This window comes from Lissotriton vulgaris, chromosome 4_1 (assembly GCF_964263255.1).
Source record: "Lissotriton vulgaris chromosome 4_1, aLisVul1.2, whole genome shotgun sequence".
In the NCBI taxonomy this organism is placed as follows: Eukaryota; Metazoa; Chordata; class Amphibia; order Caudata; family Salamandridae; genus Lissotriton; species Lissotriton vulgaris.
This window is the reverse complement of record NC_141691.1, coordinates 1,388,606,575-1,388,632,145: the sequence shown is the minus strand read 5'-3', so window position 1 is coordinate 1,388,632,145 and position 25,571 is coordinate 1,388,606,575. Positions and strand designations below refer to the sequence as shown.

The 25,571-nt window shown below is 48.7% G+C and overlaps 1 pseudogene; it reads left to right on the top strand.

Moving 5' to 3' along the window:
* The first annotated feature begins 24,655 nt into the window (after nucleotides 1-24,655).
* Nucleotides 24,656-24,808, top strand: LOC147724027 (5.8S ribosomal RNA; annotated as a pseudogene).
* Nucleotides 24,809-25,571: the final 763 nt, after the last annotated feature.

Sequence of the window (25,571 nt, the reverse complement as noted above, 5' to 3'; positions counted from 1 at the left end):
GAGCGCTGGCACAGGGAATTGGGCAGGACCTTGAGCCACAAGGAGTGGGACAGGATCGCGTATCGGGCGAGGCACTCTGCGTACCACACTGGACTGACGGAGACCTTTACTAAGGTGTCCACCTATTGGTACTACACCCCGGAGAGGCTCTACGAGATGCACAAAATCGGCGATAAAGGTTGCAGGCGCGGCTGCGGACAGGAAGGTACCCTCACGCACATTCTCTGGGAGTGCCCGGTGCTGTCGGCCTATTGGAAGGAGGTCTTGGATGAGGTGGACAGGCATTTTGAGATCGAACTCCCGCGCTTCCCTGCGTATGTCCTGCTAGGCCTCCCCAATGACCTGATGTACCCGCTGAAGTCCCGCAGGGGTAGACAGATTGCGATTGTGCTAGGCTCGGCGGTTCAAAACATCCTTGTACTCTGGCGTACCCCCACTGCCCCCTCTATCACTGGCTGGCTACACAGGCTCTGGCAGGTACTGGGTATGGAGAAGATGTCGCTAACAGTGGCTGGGAATGTAGACCAGTTTGAAGAGCTCTGGCACCCCTTTTTAGCGCTGCTGTCCACGGAATTTCGCGAGCTCACATGTCCACGGTACCTGCGACTCCTTAGGCTGACGCCGCCGGCGGCTCCAGCGGAGTGAATGTGGTGGGATCGGGGGTTTGGGGCTGGGGGTGGGAAGCGGGGTTACATGCTTCTAATGCTGACTTTCGGACGGGGAGGTTGGGGTATTGTTTTCTTCCTTTTTCTCCTTTGCTTTTCTTTCTTCTTATTCTCAGGGGACGGGGGGTTGGAGGGATGGTGTGTTTTTCTTTGTGTTACGGGACGCTACTCTAGCTCGGCCTTGCTCGGGGAATGGGGGTCTTCTGGAGGGTCATTTGCATTGCCTTATTGCCTTATGACTTATGCCTTGTTACCCTCCGGGGCTTCCTGCCTCCCTACTTTCCTTCTAAATCGCTGCACCGTTTCGCATCTTGTATTGTATGTCCGCTTGACCTCCTATTCCCTTCCCCGTGTTTTTTGTACCTTAATAAAATACTTTAAACCTAAACCTAGGAAACAGAAACTTAAGCCTCTACCCGCGGCTCAGATTCATCGCCCACCACCTAGTAAAAAAAGGAGAAAACTTAGGGAGGCCCCAGGTAAAGCAAAAACCCCGCATACTGAGTTTGGTAAAAGGGCAAAAACCCCCATTTCAATTGAGATTACCCCAGCAGAGGTTCGGGATTCTACACCAGCAGTAGTACCATCATTGATTTGTACTTTACCTGAAGTAGCCATGCAGGTGGTGGCTTCTGACAGTAATATTAGAGATACAGCAGCTGATACTTTACCTCCCCCCATATTGATAGGAAACTTGGAGTTTTTGTTGAGATCTCTCCTTGTACCAATCAATGAGTCTATCAAAAAGGTGGAAATCAGACTTACCATATTGGAAGCAGCTATAACTAGTATGGCCACTCTGTCAAAAACCCAGGGGAGTGGGGTGGTGCATCCTACACCCCCGATAAGGCCCCCCCCTACCTCTGTCCAAAAGAACCCACCTGCCCCAGCTCAGTCGGCCAAGCAAACTATTCAGCCCCAGGGTAGAGCTGACCTTCCCTCCGAAAACCCACTGCCTCCTAAACATGTAAAGACACCAGTAGTTGAATCGGGTGGCACCTCAAATAAATCTATTCCTAAGGTCCCGACAAGCAACAACCAGGATGTACAAGGGGAAACTAGTAATAATAGAATACCACGCAAAAAGGTGCCACAAGTGGAGATTCCCCCTGAAGCAGTGCCCTTTGTGGTGGTCCTAACAGGGGTCCCTCAGCTAGCAGAAAATAAGAAGGAGGGATATGTTGACCTTAAGAATAAAATTATTCATTGGTTAAGGACGTATAGGCCTATAGCGCCCAACATAGATGGAGATATAGTCCATGTTAGACGGATTAACTGGCTGGGGAGTAGAACTAAAAATATGGAGGGGGATCTAGTGGTGGTCAATTTTAGAGACCCTCGGGCCGTTGATTATATCCTAAATTGGCCACCAGGAAACGGGGGAACTTGCATCATTCCTCGGGCCCTAACATACTTCTATCCTAGGCCAGAGGACACCCCATTTAGATATCCAAATAAACCTCATTCTTATAGACCACCCCTTACTTTGCCCTACAATAACAATTATACCCATTTTGGCCAACACTTTTCCTTGGTACCTGAACAGATCTCTGCCTGGTCTACTGTCCCTTATAGACATACGATGAACCATGGCACCAGGATGAATCATTTGAGGCCTTTTACCCCACTGGACACTTACAATCGGTTTTCCCAGCTTTCTGGGCTGGAAGATTGAGATTGAAGTTCAGCGCCTGGGGGGAGGCAAGTGAACTTCTGGGTGGGGGGGCCCCAACAAGACCATGTGGTAGCATAGGTATAGGGGAAGGTAGTTCTTTTCCAGCTCAAACTGTTAGTATTAATAACATTACAGAGGTTCCTTCCTTTGACGGGCCTATGACTAGCATGGTTGGTTGCCTCGTAACACCTATTCACCCGGCACAGGAGGGGGGGAGATGTAAGACCAGTGTGGATAAGGAGGGTGCGAATGGGGGGGGTCCACCATAGTGCCTAATGGACGGCGGGTAATAAATTTCCTTTCTTGGAACATTGCGGGGCTAAAAAGGAAGTTAGACATTCCAGAGTGGCATACGTTCATTGAGGGGTTCGATGTTTGACTATTTCAGGAAACTTGGAGCCTATCACCATTACACAAATCAGGGTATACAACCCATTTTCTGTCAGCAGTAAGTAAGGGAAAGGGTAGACTAGCGGGTGGTCTCATGGTCTGGATTAAAGTAGAACTGGATTGGGTGGTCACACGCCACAATTTGGAGTGTAATGATATACTCCATCTCTCCTCCAGAGGAAAGTTAGAGGGTAGTAGGCTTGCTAGAGGGACACCTGGGGACTCTACCTCTTTGACTTTAACAGCCCTGGACTCCGCCTTAGCTAATTGCCCTTCAACAGCAAAAATTATTGTGGGGGGTGATTTTAATTGCACGTTTGAACCCCTCCTCGGAGATGACCCCTTAGGCATTGAAGAGGAGGATTCAAAATGGTCCATCCCAAGTTTATCCTTGCCCCCCATTAGGAGGTGGTCGGCTAGGGCTATTCAAATATGAGGTGATTCTGGGGATGCCCTGGTTTTGGCACCATAACCCTACGATCGACTGGAAACACAAAACAGTTTGTTTTTGTTCCAAAGAATATGAGAATCACTGTTTGGAGGAGCATAAATCTCAAGCTGCAGCCTTAACATATCCTTTTCAGGTGGCTACAGCCGCGGAAAAGGAAGTAGCATTGCCTATAGAGTATGCCCAATTTGCGGATGTTTTCAACAAATCACAGGCAGAGCAGCTTCCACCTCATCGGATATATGATTGTCAGATTGATCTGATAGAGGGAGCTATTGTTCCACCTTGTAGAGTATACGCTTTATCAGATCCTGAAACTTGACACCTTCGAGAATACTTAGATCATTTCCTGGAGATAGGTTTCATTCGCCCCTCTCGCTCTCCTGCTGCTTCTCCTCTTTTCTTTGTAGCGAAAGCTAGTGGTGAATTAAGAGCATGTTGCGACTATAGAATGTTGAATAAAAACACCATTCGTAACAGATACCCTTTGCCATTGATCACTGTTTTACTAGATCAGGTCAGAGAAGCAGCCATCTACACCAGATTAGATCTGACAGAAGCATATCATTTGGTGCGCATAAGAGAGGGGGATGAGTGGAAGACAGCCTTCAAAACACACTATGGGCTGTTTGAATACACTGTGATGCCATTCGGGCTATGTAACGCCCCGGCAGCCTTCCAGTATTTTTTGAATGATGGTCTGAAAGAGTATGTGGATCATTTTGTGGTTGTCTATATAGACGATATTTTGGTATACTCTGTGTCAACTGAAGTGCATACACAACATGTGGTGTTGGTCTTAAAGAGACTAAGAGAGTTTCACTTGTTTTGTAAGTTGAGCAAATGCGAGTTCGGAGTGCGAGAAGTGGAATTCCTAGGGGTGATTTTATGTCCAGAGGGGTTGAGCATGGCAGAACGCAAGGTACAGGTGCAGGATTGGCCCATTCCGAAGTGTGTGAGGGACGTCCAATGCTTCTTAGGGTTTGCGAACTACTATCGCAGATTTATTCTGAATTTCTCTCAAGTGGCAGTTCCTATCAAACGGTTGCTTCGTAAGGGTGTCCCGTTTGTTTGGACGCAGGAGGAGTCTATAGCATTTGCTCACTTAAAAAAGGCTTTCACCACTGCTCCTGTGCTTCAACATCCATAAATGGAGGCTCCGTTTATAGTTGAAGCGGACGCTTCTGGTGAGGCTATAGGAGGCATCAGAGAGACAAAGATAATGGTCAGCTACATCCTCTAAGAAACTTAATGAGGCCGAAAGGAACTACACTATAGCTGAGAAGGAGTTGTTGGCCATTAAAAAAGCATTCCAGGAGTGGCATTATTATCTATGGGGGGCTCGCTACCCTGACACAGTGTATTCAGACCATCGCAATTTGCAATACATGAAGACGGCGCGTCACCTCATACAAAGGAAAATGAGATGGGCACTTTTCTTTGCGGAGTTCGATTTTGTTATAACCTACAGGCCAGGGACAGACAATCGCAAGGCGGATTCATTATCCCGACAGGAGTCTATAGTAAAGAACCATGTTAAGACACCTGAGGCGATTATCGATCCAGCCAAGGTTATCTGTGTTTTGAGAATCGATTAATTTCTCACGGAAGTGACCAAGAATAAATCGACAGATGATTGGGAGAACTGGGCTGAGGAGAATGACGCTCGTAGCATCAAAAAAGGATTGCCTTTTCAGAACAATAAATTGTATCTATCTACTAGGGAATTACAGAAAAAGGCATTTGAATGGTGTCATGTGTCTCTTTTGACAGGACATCCAGGTGTCTGAAAAACTGTTGATTTAGTACAACGGCATTTCTGGTGGAAAAACTTGGCAAAAGATGTTCGCGCCTGGGTGGCGATATGTGAAGAATGTGCTAGAGGAAAAGGGGAGAACATTGGAAGGAAGGGTAAACTCATGCCTATGCCCACCCCTCAACAGCCTTAGCAGAACATCAGCATTGACTTTATCACCGGCCTGCCTATGGATCAGGGATGTTCAGCCATTTTGGTGGTGGTGGACAGCCTTGCCAAAATGGGCCATTTCCTTCCATGTAGGAACCTACCAACAGCGGGTCAGACAGCTCAATTACTGTTGAATGGAGTAATCAGACAGAGGCCCCCAGTTTATTGCAAGTTTCTGGAGATCTTGGTGTAAGGCCCTACACATAGAGGCGGCAGTTTCAACAAGCTTCCACCCACAGACAGACGGCCAGACCGAAAGGTTAAATCAGACATTGAAAAAATACCTGCGCTGTTATGCTTCAGAAGCACAAGACTCATGGGCGTCTCTTCTATGGATGGCGGAGTTGGCATATAACAATGCAGTACACTGTTCAGTTGGGGTGTCACCTTTCATGGCTAACTATGGTTTCAGTGCGAAAACCTTACCCATCGATCTTCCTGAGGATCTGGCAAATCAACCGTCTGTGCTGGCACATATAAAGAAATTGTGGGTGGTTCATAAGAAAGCAAGAAAGCACTTGTTAGAGGCCAAACGAGTTTACAAGATATGGGAGGACAAACATAGAATCGATGGTCCTGTGTATCAAGTTTGTGACAGAGTCTGGCTATCCACGATGAACATAAAGTTCAAATTTCGCAGTGTGTTCCACCCCAGATACATCGGCCCCTATACCGTGATGAGACAAATGAACCCTGTGGCCTATAAGCTTAAGTTGCCTGGCAGTCTTCAAATACATCCGGTATTCCATTGTAATCTTCTGAAGCCAGCTCATGGAGCGAGAGGAAGGGTGCCTCCGGTAACGGTGGTTTGGAATACGAGGTGAAAAGGATCCTGGATTCTCAATATCGTAGAGGTAAACTATGGTTTTATCATCCAGATCCTGAGGAGTACCAGTATCCTGACAGTTTAGGGGAGGTCAGATATAATAAGACATCATCCGCATATAAGGAAATGCGGTCTTCCCACCCGGCAGTCCAGTTAAGTCCCCGTATCGTCGGGTCCCACCCAATCCAGGCCACAGTGGTTCCGACACCAGGGCAAAGAGCAGTGGCGACAAGGGATAACCCTGACGCGTGCCACACGTCATGGGGAAGTCGTCTGAAATGTGTCCGTTAGCCGCAACATGGGCCATCGGTCCAGTGTTGAGAAGACGGACCCAGGCACAAAAATTAGGCCCAAAGCCCAGATGGTGGAGCACGGCGAATAGAAGGGCCATTCTACCATATCAAAGGCCATTCGGGCATCCAAAGAAAATATGACTGCCGGCTCTTGTATGTACGGAGCGCGGGCCATTACCCCATGCAGGCGCCGCAAATTGAGGGCTGTATTCCTGCCGGGCATAAACCCGAACTGGTCTGGGTGTATCAGGGTTGTTTAGTGTGGTGTGAGCCTAGTCGCCAAGAGCTTAGCAAGGATTTTGGCCTCTGCATTAATAAGCGATATTGGGCGGTACGAGGTGGTGTCTTCAGCAGGTTTGACCGGTTTCGGTATAGCCACTATAGTAGCCCTACGCTGGTCTGGTGAGAGCTCGCCCAATCGTAGGCTATCAGAGAACATGCGCAGTAAGTGTGGGGCAACGGTTTCCGCAGTTCTTTTGTAGAGTTCTATAGGTATCCCATTGGGCCCTATCTCTTTGGCAGTCTGCAGCGAAAAAATTTCCCCCTGCACTTCCTCCACCGAGAGATCTGCTTCAATCTCAAGTGCCGCCTCTGGGGTGAGTTTGGGCATATTAATGTCCTTTATATAACTCAAAGCCTCCTCTTGCGTCATCGCAGAGGTGGACCTGTATACCTTTTGAAAGTGTTGTGCTGGTTTGTGCACTATCATTCGTGGGTCCGTAGTAATCCTACCCCCTTCCATAGAAATCTGCGCTATCCACCTAGCACCCCGCTCCCTTTTGTCAAGCCAAGCAAGGAGGTTTCCTGCCTTGTCGCATGTTTCATACACCTTACGTTTCAAGGCCGTTAACCGTTGCATGGCCAAAACCCGGAGATGTTCTCTATGTTGCTGTTGTTTAAGACGTAGGGCTTGGGACGTGGCGGGTGTTGGATTAACAGTGTGTTGTGTCTCTGCACTATGCAAGTCCAATTCGAGATCCAGTAGCTCTTGCTGTTTCTCCTGTTTATGCCCTGTAATAAATGCGATAGCCTGCCCTCGAAGTACTGTTTTGTATGCTACCCACAGGATGGTGGGGGAGCTAACAGAGGCAACGTTTTCTCGGAAGTAGTAATCTGTCACGTTAGTAATGGCCTTTTTGATTTTGTGGACCTGCAGGTAGCCAGGGTATATTGGGTAAATACGCAGTTGCATCTTGTGGTGGTACGTGTATTGCAGGAGTATTGGAGAATGATCTTATTTAACTATTCTATGTTCCCACATATCTTCCAATAAAAATGGTTCCTCGCTTGTGTGGGTAGGCCTAGTGCGCATGACAGTAAAAGGGCCAAACTACAACATGGACACATCACATTTTTTCAATTGAAAACTGACCCTTTTTTTGCAATGCCTGTAGCTGTGGACTTTAGGCCCTGGCTCAACTGGCACCCAGGGAAACCTAGCAAACCTGTACATTTTAGTAAACTAGACACCTAGAAAATTCCTGGGTGGGCTGACTTGCACAGCTCTTGCCAGTGTGTCTTACCCAGAATCCCTTGCAAACCTCAAACTTAGACTTTAATAACACATTTGTCTCACATTTCTGCGAGGGAACGTTCTGGAATTAGTAGGTAGCCACAAATGTCCACATCTATCATTCCCCCAAGTCTCTGGATAAAAATGGTACCTGACTTGTGTGGATAGGTGTTATATTGCTGCAAGTTGTGCTATACTGAATTGCAGGTCTTGTGATGCTGTCATGCTGGAGTCTTTGCATTGTATTGTTTGAAATGTAATATTCCATGCTTGACAGTTTCTCTGGCCAGCACAGGAGATGGACACTCAGAGCTGTAGCTGCAATAAAGGTCAGCGTAACAACATGAATTGATGAAGTTCGTTTATTCTATAACAATTTGGTGATGAGGATGGTGTTCAAACCCAGGCATGGAGTGTTGGCACCCTTTGACATTAACCTTGAGTCTATTGTAACTGTTTATGTGCCAGTGCTTCTCTTTCAATCACAGAGTAATTTCCCTTTGAAGCTGAAAGAGTACCAGAGGCGAACGCCACAGTCTTCTCCATATTACCATGCCTCTGGGACAGGATGACATCCAAGTCAGTGGCACATGCATGAACAGTTACAATGGGCTCAAAGTTAGTGTTCTAAAATGCTTCTGGGAATGATCGTATACATAGACCCTGTATCAAAGATGAGTTGTGTATGACGACCATTCACCTCAAACAGTTGATTATTTATTTTGCCTTCCGAGCTAATGTCTCCTTCACTCTCCACACACATAATTCTGTCAAGCTCTTGATTTCCCACATGAAAAACTTCTGAAATTACAGCAACTTCCCACAACTAGTAGAAATCCCTTGAATCCGTTTTTTACCTCCTCACTCACTTCAATTGGTACCCTTCTAACCTTATGTTGAACGGATAACGCTCCTTTCTTCGACAAGATCTTATTTACATATCCCTTGAGCTGTCCTATTTTGTTTCTAAAAATGTGCTTCACACTATCTACAATGTCTAACAAGGATTCATCTTCAATCACCATGACTTAGGAGGTTGCCCTTGGATTGAAAATAATGCGCAGATCGTATTGGTGAAACCATGCCAGGACTGCTGGTCCATGATCTGCCACATAAACTTTCCCACAAATAATCTTTTTCTCAAGCCCAGTGCTTGCCTTCATGTAACCCAAAATATGAATGGATTCGTCTTGATACCCCCTGCGGGAAATGTCTTAGGGCTGCAATAGCACTCCACTCCATTCCATTCATGTTAAAAATTGCTCCTGGGAATGTCCATATTCATAGACCCTGTATCAACCATGAGTTGTATATGACCACCACTCACCTCAAACATTGCCTTAGGTGGACTATTCCTTTTGCCCTCCGAACTAATGTCTCCGTCACTCTCCTCACTTAAATTCTATCAAGCACTTGATTTTCCATATGTGAAGCTTCTGAAAAACAGCATCTTTCACACAACTAGGGACTTCCACATTCTTGCAAAATGGCCTACTAGGCCACATATTCTACATTCTTTGTTGTAGGTGAAACAGAATTTAGAGTCTGCCATATTATTTGTGCTCCCACACTTGCTGCAGCACTTGGTGGGTTGCGTAGACTGGACACGCCCCGTAAAATATTTCTTCTAGCATTTGACAGCAGCGACAACCTCCACATCCGGATTCACGACTGCCCCACCTCCGAAATTTCTTGACATACAGTATTACATGTTGATCTGCAGGTCTTGTGATGCTGTCGTGCTGGAATCTCACCACGGTGAGATTCTATGTATTGTTTGAAATGTAATGTTCCATGCTTGACAGTTTCTTTGGCCAGGATGGGAGGCAGTCACTCAGAGCTGTAGCTGCAATAAAGATCAGTGTAACAACACAAATTGATGTGCCAGTGCATTTAATCTTCGATTGGCCTAGTGCCCACAACCAAAAATGGCCCAAAATGCAACATGGACAGATCACCTTTTCCCACTGAAAACAGATCCCTTTTTTGCAATGTAGGTCCCTAGGTTTTTGGGCCCTAGCTCAGCCGGCACCGAGGGAAACCTAGCAAACCTCTAAATATTTTAAAACTAGACACCTAGGGAAAAACAGGGTGGAGTGACTTTCATGGCTCTTCCAAATTTTCTTAACCAGAATCCCTTGCAAATCTTAAACTTTCGCAAAAACACATATTACACCCACATATCTGTGCAGAAAAGTACCGGATTCTGTGATCCACAAATTTCGTACCACACAGAGTTCCCACACATTTCCCGATAACCATGGTGTAATGGGTGGGCGGGCAAAGAGATCATCACACCAAAGTCCCTAAAGTGCTACTTGGAGAGATCAGCAAATGGGGGTAGTTGCAGTATTTGGGACCATGCTGGGCAGACACACATCGAAATCTACCAATCACAGACATTTATGAGAACTAGACACCCAGAGGATTCTACAGTGGTATGCTTTGCATGAACCCCAAGAGGTTTTCTCACCCACAATATCCTGCAAACCTGAGACTTCAGAAACATCAAGCATTTGCCTTAAATTTCTGTGATAGAATCATCTAGAATCAGGAGGAATTTTCAAAATTCATACCACCCAGCATTCCCTCAATTGCCTTGATTTAAACGCTGCCTAACTTATGTGGCTGGACCTAGAGCCCATGACAGAAACAGATCAAATGAAAGTCAATGGGAGTTCCATTGTGTGTAAGTAAACATCATGGGATCCACACTGAGCACACCACCCTGGGCTCCCCCAAGCGTCTAGTTTTTAGAAATGTGTGGGTTTCGCAGGTTTCTCTAAGTTGCGGCCAGGGGACAGTTAATGCAGCTACCGCTATTGCCAAATTAGGTTACGTTTTTGACAGGAAATGTTGATGTCTCCACATTATGTTTTGGGGCTTTTCCTGCTGTGGACGCTAGGCCCACCCATACAAGAATGGTAATATTTTTATTGGATAAAGTGGGGGAATGCCGGGCAGTAGGAATTTTGTATATCCCTGTGTATACTGGAAGTTTACATCACCGAAATGCAAGCAAAAAAAAACAAAACGATTTTAGGCAGAGTTTGAGGTATGCAGAGCCTTGTGGGTAACAAAACATCATGAGATCTATACTAGGCATACTATTCTGGACTCCATTCGATGTCTACCTTTCTGAAATATCAGTGTGTGGTAGATTTCCTCTGGTGGTGGCCTACCCAAACCCAAAAAGTGCAGCTATTCACCATGGTGACTGGGACAGTATTAGTATTTATCCCCACTCTCCTGGCCTATATGTAAAAAGAACAAGTAAAATAATCAAATATCTTCTTGCTTACCATTGGGATGGTATGTTTTAATCCACAGGGGAGAAGATAGACTGTTGAGGCTTTAGAGGTGAGGGTGGGGCCCGTTGGCAGGAACGGTCAGACCCACTGAGTTACTTGATAAAAAAACACAGTACTACCATCCAGTGGGCTTTCTGTGTTCTGAGGGCCAATTGGGGGAAACCCCCCTGTCTGCCCCGGGATGGGGTGGGAAACAGAAAGACTGGTTTGTCCATTTTTGGGGAGGTTTGGCCAATGCCAGAGGACAATGCCTGCACTCCTTTCTTTTGCCCCAAAATGGAAAATCCCTGGTGTATAGTAGGCTTTCTACCCCCGGGGAGCAGATTTGGGGCAACCTCCCCAATTGGGACAAGTCTCCTCATATGCCACAGGTGGGTAGAAAGACACTATTGAGGTATGGTTCAATGCCAAGGAATGCCGCTTTGTGTTTGTTTTGGTGCCATTTTTAAATCCCTGGTATCTAGAGGGCTTGCTGCTCCCACAGACGCTATTGGGGGCAGAACCTCTGTCGTCCCCTGGGGAGGGCAGAAAGACTGGTTTGTCCCTTTAAGGAGAAAGGTATGACCAATGCCAGTGTGCAATGTCTGCACCCCTTTCTTTTTCTACAACTGCAAAATCCCTCGCGTCTAGTGGGCTTACAACCCCAGGGCAAACCCCCTGTCTGCCCTGAGGCCGTGGAGCGGGACAGAAAGACTGGTTGGTCCCTTTTAGGGTAGGGGTATGATCAATGCCAGAGTGCAACACCCATGCCTCTTTAGCTCCAAATGCAAAAATCCCTGGTAGTCTACTGGGTTTCTATCCCAAGGGCAGATTAGGGGCGCCCTCCCCAATTGGGACAAAATACCGCCTAACCCAAAGGGGGCAGAAAGACATTTTTGCCTCTATTTGGATGAGGGTATGGCTCCATGCTTGGGTAGGCCATCCTATAATTTTGTTTGTTATTGCGTCATGTTGAAATCGCTGGTGTCTGAGGGGCAGATTGGGGGCAATCATTATGTCTGCCTCTGAGGGGGGCAGAAAGACTGCTTTGTCTCTTTTGGGGTAGAGGTATGGCCACTGCCAGAGTGCAACACTCGCACCTCTTTCTTTTGCCCCAAATGCAAAATTCCTGGTTTCTAATGGGCTTTCTAGCCCCCATTGGGCAGATTTAGGGCAACCTCCCAAATTGGGACATGTCTCATATCTGCCCCAAGGAGGCCAAAAGATACTATTGTTACTACTGGGGAATGGGTATGGCTTGATACCAGAGCAGGCCACTTCCCCTCCTTTTTTGTTTTTGTTTAGGAGCCATTTTTAGGGCTCGCCTGCTGTGCGCATGCGCACAGCTGGTAAGCTCTATAGAGGCTTAAACAGCGTTTAACTAAGCACGATTCCGCTGGCGATTCCACAGAGTGCATGTGCTTTTTAAGGTCATTGCGCAAGCGCAAGCCCTAAAAAGCGCGTGCACAATGCCACCAGCCGCCTGCCTGCCTCGCATTATCACATCAAAGGCAGCCCAGCCCCCCTCCCACAAGCTTCTCAGCTTGAGCTCATCCCCTAATTATTCACGGCCGGCCGGCCGTACTTTCAGTTTCACGGCCGCCGGCCGTGTCTCCTTTCATGCATCTACTTTGGTTTGTTAGTGTATGCCTTAAATGCGTACCTGCCTGAATGCCTTTCTCGTTTTAATACCGGTGTCCCTCAGTTCTCTCAGCACGTTTTGGTGTCAGTATTTATCTCAGGCTTTGCTATCAATTATTTTTTTCAACATCTGTTGTGCCTATCTAAAGCAATCTCTCCCGTCACTGTTTCTTTACGTGTCTAATTAGCTCTTCCTCTGGCTGTACTTCATGGTGTGTTCTGATTAGTAGTTGTAAGTATCTGTTTATATGTGTGTGTGTGTGCTTCAGTCTGTCTTTTGGTCTGCCAGTTCTGTCCGTATGTTTTAAGCTCTCTCACTGTGTCTGCTGTTAAGCTGACCTTTGGTCTTTCCTTGTAGGTTTATTATTGCTTCAGTGGATAAGAGTATTTATTCTAAGGACTGTCTGTCTGTGATTGCCAGTCTGTCCGCTGCTGTCTAGGACTGTGCAGCTGTCCTGCGCTCACCCTGACCGGCTACCAGCCAGTCATCTCATTTGAGGGATTGTCTGCTGTCTTCCCCTCAGAGATCCCCCATGTCTGCTGCTCGTACAGACCGCTCGTCCGCTGCCTTCAGTGGCTGCCTGTCTTTCTTCTGCCGGCGTCAAGGCCATCTGCATCCCTTCGGTCTGCACTCCAAGGCTGCCTGCCCCCCTCGGCTCTCCAGAGAAGTCTTTGTCTGCACTCTGGTCTTCATGTCTGGTGTCTCTCTGCGTGTACTCTTCCACTTTCCTCTGCTCTCCATGACTGTCTCTCTGCCGGCCCTCTGCTCGTTATGCCTGTGTCTCTGTCTGATCTCAGTGCCCGTCTGTCTGAGTGCACTATGCTCACCAGGGCTGCCTCTCTCTGTCTGTCCTCTTCCTCTCCGTGACTGTCTGTTTGAGTGCCCTGTGCTCTCCAGGGCTGTCTCTCTTTCTGACTTCTGCTCTTCATCTCTGACTTTCTCTGCCTGTACTCTCACTCATTGCCCGTCTGTCTGAGTGCCCTCTACTCTCCAGTACTGTCTCTCTATCTTCGCTCTGCTCCTCGTGTCTACCTGTCTCTTTGTTTGTCCCCTTCCTCGCCTCTCATAACAGTCTGTCTGACTGCATTCTGCTCTCCAGGGCTGTCTCTGTTTTCCCTCTGCTCTTCATGTATGGCTGTCTCTTTGTCTCCTTTCTCTCCACTCAGTGACCACCTGTCCCAGTGCCCTCTGCTCTCCAATATCTGTCTGTCCTCTGATGTTCATATCTGGCTGTCTCTTTCCCTGATCTGTCCTCTCAGTGGCCGTCTGTCTGAGTGTCCTCTGCTTTCAAGGGCATTCTCTCTGTCTGCCATCTGCTCCTCATATCTGGCTGTCTGTCTGCCTGTCCTCTTCCTCAGTGACCGTCTGTCTGAATGCCCTCTCCTCTCCTCCAGGACTGTCTCTGTTTGCCTTCTGCTATTCATGTCTGGCTGTCACTTTGTCTGTTCTCTTTCTCTTCTCTCAGTGACAGTCTATCTGAGTTCCCCCTCCTCTCCAGGACTGTCTCTCTGTTTGCTCTCTGCTTTTCGTGCCTGGCTGTCTCATTGTCTGTCCTCTTTCTCTTCTCTCAGCGGGCGTCTGCCTGCCTGTCTTCTGCTCTCTATCGTCGCCGTCGCTTCTCTGTCTCTCGACAGCTTGACAGGGCCTACTCATTGACACTGTCCCATCATTCACCGTTCCCCTACCACCCAGCTCCACCGATGCACCCACCACACAGCTCCACTGATGCACCCACCACACAGCTCCACTGATGCACCCACCACACAGCTCCACCGACACAGCTCCACCGATCCACCCACCTCCACTGATGCAACCACCACACAGCTCCACCGACACAGCTCCACCGATGCACCCACCACGCAGCTCCACCGAGGCACCCACCACACAGCTCCACCGAGGCACCCACCACACAGCTCCACCGAGGCACCCACCACACAGCTCCACCGAGGCACCCACCACACAGCTCCACCGAGGCACCCACCACACAGCTCCACCGAGGCATCCACCACACAGCTCCACCGAGGCACCCACCACACAGCTCCACCGATGCACCCACCACACAGCTCCACCGATGCACCCACCACACAGCTCCACCGATGCACCCACCACACAGCTCCACCGATGCACCCACAGCTCCACCGATGCACCCACCACACAGCTCCACCGATGCACCCACCACACAGCTCCACCGAGGCACCCACCACACAGCTCCACCGAGGCACCCTCCACACAGCTCCACCGAGGCACCCACCACACAGCTCCACCGAGGCACCCACCACACAGCTCCACCGAGGCACCCACCACACAGCTCCACCGAGGCACCCACCACACAGCTCCACCGATGCACCCACCACACAGCTCCACCGATGCACCCACCACACAGCTCCACCGATGCAGCCACCAGACAGCTCCACCTATGCAGCCACCAGACAGCTCCACCGATGCAGCCACCACACAGCTCCACCGATGCAGCCACCACACAGCTCCAACGATGCAGCCACCACACAGCTCCACCAATGCTCCAACTAAGCTCCACCAATGCACCCACCACACAGCTCCACCGATGCAGCCACCAGACAGCTCCACCTATGCAGCCACCAGACAGCTCCACCGATGCAGCCACCACACAGCTCCACCGATGCAGCCACCACACAGCTCCAACGATGCAGCCACCACACAGCTCCACCAATGCTCCAACTAAGCTCCACCAATGCACCCACCACACAGCTCCACCAATGCACCGACTAAGCTCCACCGATGCACACACCACTCAGCGGAACCACAGCATCACTCAGCTAACCACAGCATCACTCAGCGTAACCACAGCATCACTCAGCGTAACCACAGCATCACTCAGCGTAACCACAGCATCACTCAGCGCAACCACAGCATCACTCAGCGCAACCACAGCATCACTGGTTCAAATATGTTCTTTCAATGTTTCAAGCTGTTTTCAAGCTTTCATGCTTTATTACAAATCACAAAAAGATGTTAATATTTCACTTCTGTTCTTGGATTTTCGTCACAATAAAAAACTAACATAATCTTCACAAAATTATTTACTAAAGGTTAAGCTATTGCCATTACAAATTAAATAAATTATTTAAGTATTAATTATTTTAAAAAATTAAAAGCCATTGTTATTTGTAATATCAATACATCTAAGTCACATAAATACAAAACATGTTGCATTACAAATGCTATAGGTGTTTGCGAAAGTTATATCTATTGGCATTGTAAATGACAAAGCTAATAATTTAGCTATTTTAAAAAATAACACATAAATACAAAAAAAATTCATTTATAAGACCAATAGCTCAAACTTTCCTAATGCGAGCCCTATTGCATTTCCAATGCTTGTTTTGTTTAGGAGCCATTTTGGTGTCTAGTGGGCTTTTTGCTCAGTTTGGTGGGGCAGATTGGTGGTGAATCCCCATGTCTGCCCGTGGGGGCAGAAATAATGGGTTGTCCCTTATGGAGTGGGAGTGGTCATGGCCAGAGTGAAAAGCCTATGCCCCTCTCTTTTGACCTAAATGGAAAATCGCCGGCATCTAGTGGACTTTTCACCACACAGGGGCAGATTTGGGGCAACCTCCCCAATTGGGAGAAGTCTCCTTTCTGCTCCCAGGGGAAAGGTATAGCTCGATGCCAGGTAGGGCGCCCTCTCCTTTTGTTTGTTTTGGCGCCATTTTGAATTTCCTGGTGTCTAGTGGGCTTCCTCCCCCTCAAAGGGCAACTTGGAGGCGAACCCCCTCCCTGCCCTTGGGCGTGGTAGAAAGACTGGCTTATCCCTTTTGGGGTGGGAGTATGGCTAATGCCAGTGTGCACTGCCAGTACAAATTTATTTTTCCCCAAATGCAAAATCCCTGCTGATTTTTGGGCTTTATACCCCCGGGGGAAAGATTGTGGGCAACCTTTCCAATTGAAACAAACTTCCTGTCTATCCCCAGAGCAGTAGAAAGGCACTACCCCATTGAGTCATGCCCTGCCCCAGTCTGGAGTGGGGTATGGCTCAATGCCAGGGTAGGCCACTTCCTTTGATTTCTTTTGGAGCCATTTTGAATTCCCTGGTGTCTAGTAGGTGTTTTGCCCCCCGTAGGGAGGGGGGTGTACGTTAGTGGTAAATACCCATTCCCTAGGGGGGGCAAAAAGTCTGTGGGCCCATGGGCACAAGCCCAAGGGTGCCAAATCCCCCCACAAAAGACTGCATAAATGCAGTTCCAGGGTCCATGCATGCCAGTCCCACGCATGCCTTTGAAACACAGTCATTACATGCATGTGTCCTTACCGAACATGCCGTTACCACAAATGTCTTTACCACTCATGCCTTTACCGCGAAAATGTACGTATTTTACAGATGAGTATAAACCCTTTATGTGTACATATAAATAGGGTTTATACTTACATGTAAAATACTCACAAGTTTGTGGTAAAGACACCAACGGAAAAACGATATGTACTACATCAAGGCTGACTGGCTGTGAGGACTCTTGTTGCAGCAGGCAGATTTGATAAAGGCATTACGTCCGAAACGAGTCACGCCATGCTGAAATAAAAAACCTACCTGTTATTCCCGCTATGTTTTCTCCGGTTCTTCGCTTGGTGGGAACCTTCTTTTTGCATAATGTGCGTGCATTCCGTGCAAGCCCCGAGCGCGCTGGAGGAAACCCGCCTTCCAAGAGGCCAGCGTCATCAAGGGCAGCTTCGGCCTCTTTCTTTCCAAGGTATTGGCAAACTCTGGCCCACCGCATCCAGCAGCAGGCTCTGCTGTACATTGCAGCCCGTGACTCCACAGAAGGTTCCGGTTTACTGAATCCAAGGCCACAGGGCACTCTGCATTTGGACTTTGCGGTTGAGGTGTAGTAAGGCGGGACCCAGGTGGAAAGTTTGTTTCACCAGCAACTTGGTCGCCATTCAGCTGGAGCATGTTTTTTAAACATTCAGGACTCGTGAAGAGATTAAGTGGTGTTCAAGCTGGACATTCAACCGAGGAGCAGTAACAGTGCATTCTGGGTACTGTGGTTTGCCGATGCAGCCACAGTGGTTGGTCTCTGGAATACAACCCACATGGATTTTCCACCAATGGAAAAACGACATCTACTACATCAAGGCTGACTGTCTGTGAGGACTCTTGTTGCAGCAGGCATTTGATAAAGGCATTACGTCCGAAACGAGTCACGCCATGCTGAAATAAAAAACCTACCTGTTATTCCCGCTATGTTTTCTCCGGTTCTTCGCTTGGTGGGAACCTTCTTTTTGCATATATATATATATATATATATATATATATATATATATATATATATATATATATATATATATATATATATATATATATATATATATATATATATATATATATATATATATATGTGCACTTTAAAGGTAGCTTCCCCTTTGAAGCTCGCCTTTTGGGCCAACACACATGCGTTGAGGATAGAAGTTGCATACTGCAACGAATTACATTAATTTCAACTGGAGTATCAAGTCGCTCTTACTGCAATGAGTTGTTTCATACCTTGGAGTATCAACTTTGGTCACACCATTCAGGAGTTAGCACAGCTGAGGAATTCAGAGTGTAACTCTATACTCGCCAATGGGGTGACCAAGTCCATCCACAGTACAATCAAGAGTTCAAATTTTTACTGTCAGAACAACTAAAATACAGGTGATGTTCTTGAAATATGCTGCACTCTCCCTTAGGGCTCGTTAGCTCAGCCATAGGGGTGGCTTACAGATATTACTGATGGAGGTTTGGCTTTGCCATGGCTTTAAAACTTCTCTGCCGGTCTGCCATGGTGGACTGGGTGACATGCTTTACCTCTGTCACATTCAGGGTGGCACAACGAGTGCTGCATTCTGTGGGGTGATCTTTTAACTTACAGGCCCTGAATACTATATACTGGGGACTTATAAGTAAGCTAGCTTATGCCGAGTGGGTATAAGCCAACCAAATATACTCCATTTTAGAGTCAGGGCATAGGCAATAAGGTCTGGTTAGCAGATTTCAGTGTCCTCTCAGAGTTGAAAAAAACAGCAGCATCAGTCCAAAACTTTGCGGTGACCATAAATAAGAGACCTTTCCTTACAGATTGAAATGCTTGAATTAACCTCAGCCACAGGCATTCACTCAACCCACATGCTAGTCCATCGTTCATTTACACATACTATGCCACCTCAGTTTGGACTCAACCGAACGCAAATCAGAGTTGATCTGCCCTTGCTCCAAATGATGGGCTTCAAAGAGACCAAGGAACCTTACACCTACAGAGAGCCTGAAACAGACCGAAATCCGTTTTACTCCTCTCCATGAGATAGAGATGGGATGCTGTGAGTTTGAACTTGTCAGGCACAGATGTACATGAACATCCACAGATCCCCTCAAACCCTGCACCAGCGATGGTGTCAGACTGTTTTCAAGATTGATGCAGCAAGTCTAATTGTGGCAATAGTGATCCAGCCTGTTTAGTTCACTTGTTTGTACCAAGTTTTATTATTTTATTAGTTTTCTGTATTTTTCCCTTCAACCTGTTAGGAACAGTGATCGTGTGGTTTCTGTGCTAACTATCTAGATTCAGGAGCCTCCGTGGTCTACCCAAAGCCCTGGATGCTCTTGAGCAGTTGCCCAGTGTTCCTGCTGGCACCTCCATGGCTGATGTACCACCACGGTACCACCAAATATGATTATGTATTCCGAGAAAGTGTAGCTTGATACACTTGTTGATGTGCTAAGTTCCCTTTCGGGCCCACTTTGGTTCTCCCTTAGTTGCATCTATTAGCTTTTTTAGGTTGCCCCTGAATTGCACAACCAAACCTAATACTTTTTTGTTTTTTGACAAGATATTATTTTAGAAATATGCTGCACAATGCACATATTATTTGTAATTCACTGACTCTTCTTGGGATTCAGTTGGAACATTTCGTACAAGGTCAAACAACATGGTCTACTGTTTTCTTGTGCCCGGTCAGCAACATCTCCCAATGCTTTTAGACATAACACGTTAGCCCAGCTGTAGTTTTCTAACACAGTGGTGTTTTTCATATAAACAGTGTCTCATCCCTCAGTGGCAGAGAGAAGAATTCCAGCAGAGAGACCAGTCCTTGCCTACACTGAGTTTAAACCTATGATGCGGACCACCTAACTACACACACCAGGTATGGGGTCCGGAGCTAATCCCAGAGATCCCCGATTGTTGGACTTGGCCCTTTTTGCAGGGTCATCCCTGAACTTTTTGCCTTCCTCCTGTATTTTTTCTGACTTGTTGTTGGCTGTTTTATGACTCTGGGCACTTTACCACTGCTGATCAGTGCTAAAGTGTATATGCTCTCTATGTTAAATTGATGAGTGACTCCATGATTGTGTTATTTGATTTACTTGTCAGACCCTAGTACAGTGCACCATGTGTGCCCAGGGCTTGTAAATCAAATGCTGCTAGTGGGCTTGCAGCACTGGTTGTACCACCCACAGAATCAGCTTGTAAAGTGTGTCTCAGGCCTGCTATTGCAGAGCGTGTTTGCAGTCTAGTACTGCCATGCCGACTTGGTAAGTGCACCCACCTGCCAGTCCCTAAACCTTCCCCTTTCATCATATCAGACATCCTTAAGATAGGACCAAGGGCAAGGTGCAATGTAAGTATAAGATAGGACATGCCCTCGTGTGTGTGGCATGTCCTAATAGTGAATCACAGCCATTTTCATTTTTCACTATTGCAAGGCTACTAGTCCCAATAGGCCATAATGGGCAGTTTGAATATAACATCTTATAATCCTAACTGACCCAAGGTACATGGTAGAAATTCAAATGTAATATGCCTGAACTCAGAATGAGAAAATACATCTTTTAGTGAAGTTAGTTTTAACATTCTGTTTGAAAATACCACTTTTAGAAAGTATGTATTTTCTTGCCTAACCATCCGGCCTGTCTCTGCTAGCTTGTGTATTGTGTGTCTGGTTTTGTGAGTGACAGGGGGTGGGGGATTCCAGGATACAGGGTGAGTCAGCACAAGGCTGAAAAGACCTATCTGCATGTAGATGGATGGGAGGAGTAGCACCTGGGTCTGAATAGGGCTGTGCCTGCCTTGCACAATGCTGGCTCCACCTCCAGTGGTATGTCTGATCACCCTGGCCCACCCTGCCAAAGGAAAGAAGGACTCCTGTAAACAAAGTGCTCCAGGACTGCACAGAACTGGTTTGGACAAGGGACAGGCCCCTCTGCCTTCAGAGGACAAAGGGTTTTGAGTATAAATATGGGGACCCAGACCCCAAGACGTTAGATCACTTCTGGAGCAGCAAGACAAACCTCTGCCAAGGAGAAGAACCAAGGAAGCTGTAGGAGTTGGACTGCCCCCCTGCCAGTGTGATGTGTTGCTAGGTTGGCCTAGAGTGGTGTCTTCAGTGCCAAGGAGAGGGAACTTTTGAAGAACTTTCATCATCTTGCAGAATATTATTCCAAGGGCTTGAACTTGTGCTTGCCTCCTGCTGAAGTCGCAGGGACAAAAGACTTCACCACCAGCTCCCCTCTGAATTTCCTTGCTGGGAATTGTGTCTGCAGAAACCTGCGTGTCGCTGGGAGTTTGTAGCGTGATGTATCAAGAAGAAGCGTGTCGCAGTCGCACCTGTTGCCGTCGCATCGCCGGAGAAGCGTGTCACCGCCGCAGAGGTCGGCGCCGCATCACCTAAATAGCGTGCCTTCTTCAACGCTGTTACCCGATGCTTCACCGGAGCAGCGTGTCGCCGCTGCAGAGGTCGCCGTCGCATCACCAGATAAGCGTGTCGCAGGGCCTGTTGCAGCTCCAAAGTTACAGAGTTCGCCGGACGGCTGCCAGGCGTGCACGCATCGTCTTCACGTCATCACATCAAGGGTGTAATTTTATCGCATCGCACTGTATTGTCGCGTCATACTCGGGCCGCAGTACGAGAATCTTCGCATCACCTCCTCTCTGGTAAGGATCAAGACGCATCCCCTACTCTGCGCAAACATTGAGGAGTGACGCTTCTTCTCTCCCGAAGCAAGGAACCAACGCATTTCCAACTCTGCAAGCCTTTTGTTTGTGTCGCATTTATCATCAAGTTGAACTAAATGACTTCTACCATCTTTAAGTCTATCTTATGTACAGTATTGTGGATTTTTGTCGTTTGCGGTCTTGTGTTAAGTCTATATATATTTTTATAAAACCTGTGTTGTGTCCATCTGTAGTGTTTTCACTCTATTATTGTGTGTGTTCACAAATGCTTAACACACTGCCTCTGAAATAAGCCTGTCTGCTCGTGCAAATCTACCAAGGGGGTGAGCAGGGGTTATCCAGTAGTGTGATCCCCTTTCCCTTACTTAGAAGCAAGGGTCCCTATTTGGTCAAAGGTGTATACCATTGCCAACTAGAGACCCCAGTTCTAACATTGGTGGCAGCGGTGGGATTTGGACTTGCATTTGTGACTCATATACAGTAATGGGTGTACACTACTAGTGAGTTCCAACCAAACGCGGCCACATACTGTTTTTCTGTTTTCTGGTGTCCTCCTGGAAGTATTTATGATGCTATGACTCTGGTTAGTTGTTGAAAAATGGAACTCGACTTCTGGCACATGTTCATCTACTCAATGAAGGAGCTACGTGTGTTTTGCAAGGAAAGGGGGCTGCCTGTGAAGAGAAGGTCCAGGGAGGATCTTGAGGCATCCCTATTTCAGTTACCCTTCTGGAAGGCAACACTACCAAGTTGAGTCTGAGGAGGAGGAGTTCTCTAAAAGTGAGAAAGAATCAGAAAAAGATGCCTGGTTTCTGGCTTATGACCAGAGGCTGAGAGAGACTGATGAGGAGCTTAGAAAGATTGAGGAGGCCAAAAGGGCCTTAGCCCAAGAAGAAGACATTTGGGAAGATCAAGAAGTGAGCTTTGCTGTGTTGGAGGTAGAATCCAGCTCAGATGTTGGCAGCGAAATTGAATTTTCTAGTGATGAGGGAATGGTACACACACCCAGAGATGTGGCGCCTGACTTGAAGGAGGCAGGAATATTAGAGCTGGGCAGAATTGGCGGAAGGCCACTATGTGGAATTATGGAAAAAATGTGTGGAAAACGAGCGCACGTCCTGAGGGTCCGTGTGCCCCGGTCTGGGGTCCCTCGTGCCCAGGCAGGCTCCCTGATCTCCCTGGCCTGGCTGGGTTGAGAAGCTGGGACCAGCCCCGGGCCTGGGTTTAGGTCAGGGCCGGGGTTGTGGGAACCCCTGTCGTGCGGCCTGCCAAGTGTCCATCTGCCTAGGACAAGGGTCCCTGGTGCAGAGCCCTGGAACCCTGCAAGGACTGGCAGGACCCCTACTGCTATAGCTCGGCTTGGGCAGATGGGCATCCTTTTGGTCCCGGCCATCCGGTTGCACCTTTCCCCCGGCCATCTGGTTGCACGCAATGCTTTCCAATGAGGCGACCAGATGGCCGGGCTTCCCTGGAAGTCTTGATGAGGGTTAATTTGCCTCCCCGATCCCAGTGAGGGTTCCAGGAGGTCAGACACATTCATGCCTTGGGTCCCTTCTGTCAACTTGTGTGAACGGATTACAAGAAAGGGGGGTAATTCTCCTCCTAATTAGTAGGGAGAGGGTCAGTCAGACCTCCGAGTGGATTCTGAGACAGGGGAAGGCAGTACCTGGGACTGCCCTCCAGGGCCTCCAAGGGGCCTGGGGCTGTACCTGCCTCTCAGCCCCGTGAGGTGCGGTGATGCTGAGATGGGGAAGGCAGCACCTGGGTCCGCCAGCTGGGGCCCCCAGGGGCCTGGGTACGCATCTGCCTCTCAGCCCCTTACCGATGGTCCTTTTTTTCTCCGAGTTTGCTCAATCAGACCTTTGTGAAGTCTGGCGATGCCGAGATGGGGGAAGGCAGCACCAGGACCCGCCTGCAGGGGACCCCAGGGGCTAGGGTACGCACCTGCCTCTCAGCCCCTTCCCGATGGTCCTTTTTCTCTGAGTTTGCTCAGTTAGACCTCCGTGACGTCCAACGATGCTGAGATTGGTGAAGGCAGCACCTGGGCCCGCCCAACGGGCCCGGGTACACACCTGCCTCTCAGCCCCTTCCCGGTGGTTGTTTTTCTCTGAGCCTGCTTGCCCCGGGAGCAGACATGGACGCTAAGCCAGCATGCCCCCTGTGCAGGGCGACCTGCCAGGGGATGTCCCAGCCATACTCTGATCGATTGGGCACTCTCGGTCCGTTTAGGGATGGACTGCTTGGCCAGCCTCTGCTGTTGTTTCAAGCAAGGAGCTTCCTCCCCGCTTGGACCGTCTGACTGGTAGGGCCTGCCGCCTGGCAGGAAGCCCTTCACCCTACCCAGCAGAGCGAAGGCCGAGTGGCCCCGGCAGCTTGTGCCCCACAGTGGTCTGACCTGAGCAGAAGGGGTTGGGTGGCGCCAGGCCCTCGGATGCTGCTGCCCAGCAGGTTTGTAGTCCCCATCCACCATGCTGTCACCCCTCTCCGCCCAGCACATTTCCACAGCAGCTTAGAACGACCATTTCGAGGGGTGCCGTCGCCGCCAGGCTCCGGCACCCCTGCATCTCACTCAGGCGGTGTCTCGGCCTGCCTCTCCCTTCTGGGGGAGACGGCTGGGCCTACCATCTCTACCCTCCCTTGTTGCCAGGTACCCGGTTCAACCAGGTCCTGTGCGACCGGGCTGAGGTGTTTGAAGAATCGTGTGGTCCCTCCTAGTTACTCCGGGAGGGACCGGCAGCTGCGGGGCTGCCTGCTCCTGTTGCTCCAGGAGCCCCTTCCCTCGCCTGCATGGGGGCGACTCCCGGGCCTAGCGCCTGGTAATATTTTTTTTCTCCCAATGGATCAGTCTGACTCCCAGAGGGGAAGCCTTGAACGGGGCGCCCGGGCCGTCTCGCCATGCGGGCGGCAGACGGATGGACGGCATCACCTTCTTCCCGCCTCTTCTGCGCCTGCAGGTGGGTGAACGTTTTCAAAAAGTTGCCTACGACTCTTGGCGGTGGATCACTCGGCTTCTGCGTCGATAAAGAACGCAGCTAGCTACAGGAATAAGTGTGAATTTCAGGACACATTGATCATCGACATTTTGAACGCACCTTGCGGCCCCGTGATCCTCCCGGGGCTACCCTGTCTGAGGGTCGCTCAATCGTCAATCGCCCTGGGGCTTCCCCGGGACGCGGCTGGGGCTGTCACAGGGTTAGCTCCGATTCCCTTCATCCCCCCACAAGGTCAGACCCCCTGATCGCCCGTGGCAGGGTCCCTCACCGGGTCCTGCCACGGCGCCTAGCCCCGAGAAGGGGTCAGGTGACCGATCCGCCACGGGCCCGTCCCGGGGCGCCTGGCTGTGTGCCATGCGTGGCTGTCTATGGTATCACACCGGCTGCCCGTGTGCATGCGCCTCAGGCGCCCAACTCCGTGGCCAGCTTCCTAGCGAGGGTGAACCCCTCCAGATCCAATCCGGGGAAAGAGGGCGCATGCTGCCGGGATGCCAGGTTTGCACGCTTCTGACATTGGGCTATACCTGGGCTAAATTTGGGTGATATTTATGCTATATTTGGACTCTTTTTTTCACCGAAGACCCTCTTGGGAGACTTATTTGTTATGAAGCTCCCTAATCTCCTCATTTACTGCAGTAGCCTCAGAAGAAAATGCTTTCAGTTTTCTACTTCCATTCTATCTGGATGTCGTTCAGAAGTGCCACACTTTTGACATGAATTCAGAACGTTAGCACTCTATTTGCTCATTAGAACACTGTAGTAAAGCTGCTGATCACCAGGAAGTTAACTGGCAGTCTTCTGCTGATGTTGAAAGTACATGATACTGTCTGCATGTCAGAATGTTTCAATGAGATAGATGAAGTTATTTTGGAACTCACTTAAAATGTGTCTTAATTTTCCTATCTAC